Raw genomic sequence first — 4152 nt, 5'->3', positions numbered from 1 at the left:
AGAAGTTTATCCCTCTAACATCAATGTATATTCCCATTGTTGTAAACCGTAACATAAGCCTTAATCTTTTCGGTTTTTGTCATCAAGATTACTCTTTTTTAAGTTCAATATTTAAACCTCAAATTATATGCCCAAATAGTTTTTTTAATATAAATGTGTCGATAAATTCATTTTTTTTCCTTCTAATTATCTGAACATACCGTTACTGTCATCTTTTGTGAAAATTATTACACGTCATCAATACTTTTTTTTAAAAACGTTTAGCTATAACAGTTGGTATTCCGCCAACATATAATGAATTATAGTCTGCTTTGTTTTTGAGTGAGCATACTTAAGTTATTAAAACCAAACTATAGTGGCATACAGCTGCCATCGAATTGAACAGTTGTCCAGATAATTAGTACTGCATATTGATATATTATTGTGATAAGTCGACATGTACTCTCGATATGAGACTTAATTATCTCAACAATCAACATGATGGAACTATTGAATCGACTTGTCTAGATAGACGTGTTACGCACGATGTTGATACTAGTGAGCGTTACACGCCGTTGCTTATTATTAGTCGATTTTGACTTTTTTTAAAAATGTGTGAAGCGTTCAAGCTTATATTTGATGAGATCAATTAACTGTAATGAATTCGATAACAGGATTTCGGTGTGTCGAAAAATGCATAGTTTTTTTCGATGTGACCAGATGGCTTTACTTTTTTAAGTCATTGCGATAAAAACTATACTCAAGTCTCTGTCAAAAAAATATGATCCAGGAATAAAGTTAATAAACTTTTGAAATATTATAAACATTTTTCAACGCATCTTTTTTCAATTTCACGATATATATGCGTAAACCCGATATATGCATACCTTGCATATGCTTGGACATTTTCCAGACCGTTTTCAAAAATGACATTTTCCGGTGAACGGTTTCAGTGATATTAATTTTGCTTTAACACGCACATAATTATAACAACAGTGTGCACACAAAATGTAACGTTGGACATTACGTTTTTGCGTAAACTTGAGATAATTAAGTGTTATAATTTTTGGTATTTTAAATTTCAGTTCCTATTTTTCTTTATTTTCAAGTCTATTGTAGTCTATTCAACCAAACATGACTATATTTTTATCTAAATGACCAGTCATTGTGTTAAAATGGAATTAGTACCAACATCGATCGAAACTTCATTGTTAACACAACATGTCGACATACTTATCGCGACAAAATATATCTAGACAATTAGTCTTGTGGTCGAGATGAAGCCCTCCTTCTGGTGCGGGATTTTCTCGCTGTGTTGAAAATCCAGTTAGTGGCTTTAAGCTGTGTTTTACTCTTTGGTAGGGTTGTTTTCTCTTTGACACATTCCCAATATACATTCTCAGTTTTAAGTTTGATTATTTCAGTTAAACGAACAAGTAAAACAAAACAATTCAAATATTATGAATGGATTTATATAAAGCATTGCACTTTATAACGCCAACGAGAACCTAATCTCTCCTTTAGAAGTGTTTTAGATTTAAACATTTTTATTACCCATGTTTTCCAAGGCTTTGCAAATACTTGCATTATGCTTCGTTACCAGAAAATATCGAGCGTGCATGATACAATGCACCACAGTTACTCATGTCGTTCAAATTGATATCAGACTTTTAATTTTCTGTATGTTAAAGATGTAGTTTTAACAAAATCAATGTACTATTTTCTGTTGACAACATTTGTTTCTCAATACATACAACGCATATCCATGTAACCTCAATTTTCAAAAATGTTCTATATAAACACTAAATAAAAAAGAAATAATGGTGCTTTGAACATGTTGAAACATCCAAGATATATGTCTATGACACTGATTTTACTGCAACGAAATGTAGGACAAATTTCCTACAATTGTCAAATTCAAGGGAATATTTTTGTCGACCCTTTTTAGTATGCAACTGGATGCGACGTACTATGATTTGGTAGTTCCTACAAGCCGCATATTTGAAAGTCAAGAATGTATAAAACCGAATCAGTTGAAGATCTTTATAATTAAAATGACCTTACATAATAGCAAAATCCTTCTAAGGCCAACTTTTAGATCGTAAAATACGATTAATTGTTTCACCTTTTGTCAGTTTAGCTGCGGTTTCCGCTCGAAAAACGTTTGTCCAAGAAGTGATTCCTTCTAATGTATGACTGTTCGTTTGGCAATAAGTCTCAGGTTGAAGTAAAAGCTGAGATTTTTCCAGACACAATTGATTGCTTGTTAAATACGGTTTACCCCATCCAACTGTGTACCCATCATCTTAGAAGAGATGAAAGCAAAATCATGAAAAAAGGTTAAAAATTTTAAATAAATAAAGTTAGAATTGATTGGTGTGATGTTAGGTCAAGCTGCCACAGTGTTATTTGTTTGATAATGGACAAAAATTGTTTGTTAATAGAATAGTGTAAAACAAATGTACCTCAATTAGGCGAACTGCCATCGTTTATTGATAGATTTGATAATTATGTAACGCTTAATCATCACATGATTTCTAAGTAGCGTTTATTTACTCAGAAAGTACAGAGAACAATATATGAATATAAATTTTGAATTGTATGTTTGATACGACTATAGTAATTTGAGGAATTCAAATGAGCACGAAGGGTAAACTGCTGCTGTTGATTTCATTTGAAATTTGAAAATATATATATGGTGACCTTATGATTACTTTAGAGTAGTCTCGTTTGTGTTCGTTTGAAAACATTTTAACCCCAAATTTTATGTATTGGAATGTTGATGTACATTGACAAATCAAACTTTCATTGAAGTTTGAAAAAAAATCTGTATTTAGACACACTGGCTGTCGTAAAGCCAGATTTTTGTGTTGGCCTGTAAAAATGCTAAGATAATAGAAATATAAAGTTACATAATAATATTTAAGACTCACATTTACTTCATTCAAATAGCAGTTCTTCATTTAAATAAAAGAACAGATTCAATTAAGGAATATGTCGTTTAGGTGTCAGTTCATGCCAACTTTGTTTATCATCCGTTGTTGGTGTCAATTACAACACATTGAAATTTCTTGAGCAAGTACAATCTAGTGATCACAAAAAGTGAATTATACACATAAAAAAGAATACTTACTACATCTACTGGCCCTTGATGTATCCGATGTATCATTACAGTTAGCTGATTGCAATCCGTTGCCTCCCGGATAACAGTATAAAGTCGTGCATTTCCCATCGACATTGCCAGAAACATACCCAGTGTATACTAAATGGGATAAGTATAAAAGAAAACATATTACGAATCCTGGTGTATTATAACAGTTAAAACTAGAAATTCACTCAGAAGGTAAATAAAAAAGAAATATAAATGAAACAAATGAGATAGGGAGAACATGCACAATAGTAAAACAGTTCAACAAATGAAGTAAAATGTAATTGACTGTTCTAAGAAAAATTTGCTTTGGAATGAAATATTGATTATATTTTTCCAACTGCGTACTAGTAAAATTGTCTTTACTAAGTTGTATTTAATTATTTTCAATAAACAAAAATAAAGATTTATATTCCATTTATGTATTAAACGTAATATGATTATTGTATTGTCTTGATATATGTGCTTATGCTTAAATTTTCATTTAACAATTATGGGTTCCTACCTTTATAAACGAAGAAAAATGTCGAATCAGGTTTGTCTATGCAATCACTTATATTATAGAATCTACTTTCATTGTGTTGACAAAAACATTTTTCTGTTAACTCCTATAAGTATGAAAAATATGGTACTTAAAATTACGGACAGCCCAGCAAAACAATCTACTTTAAAATCTTAGCTTGGTTATCTTAATCTAAAATGCCAGATTTTAGAATAAAATTGCATAATAATAATGAATTCTTTACGAAAGGAATACTTAAATAAATAGCGTTTTAGAATTGCAATATACTCTGATATGTATGACATGTAATATTAGTCCACGAACAGAATCGAGTAAATATTAATGAGATGCATACGAACATCAAAAATAAGCGAAATGATATGTAGGGTTGAACACAAAACTAACTATCTCGTCTTAATAAAAAAAACAATTCTAGTTGCGGAAACCAGACCAGTAAGAATATTAGTTATAATTAGACCAGAATTCACAAAATAATCAAAGACAAAGATTTGAACAACTACAA

At 30.5% G+C, this 4152-nt stretch overlaps 1 long non-coding RNA gene across 1 annotated transcript; it reads right to left on the bottom strand.

Moving 5' to 3' along the window:
- Positions 1–2114: 2114 nt before the first annotated feature.
- LOC127723511 (uncharacterized) lies at positions 2115–3724 on the bottom strand. The gene is made up of 3 exons (XR_007992117.1): positions 3633–3724; positions 3113–3241; positions 2115–2284 (listed from the first exon to the last, which is right to left on the bottom strand). It is a non-coding gene; the product is annotated as an uncharacterized LOC127723511 (long non-coding RNA).
- Positions 3725–4152: the final 428 nt, after the last annotated feature.

Source organism: Mytilus californianus, unplaced genomic scaffold, assembly GCF_021869535.1.
Source record: "Mytilus californianus isolate M0D057914Y unplaced genomic scaffold, xbMytCali1.0.p SCAF_13, whole genome shotgun sequence".
Classification (NCBI taxonomy): domain Eukaryota; kingdom Metazoa; phylum Mollusca; class Bivalvia; order Mytilida; family Mytilidae; genus Mytilus; species Mytilus californianus.
This window is presented reverse-complemented; position numbering and strand designations above follow the sequence as displayed.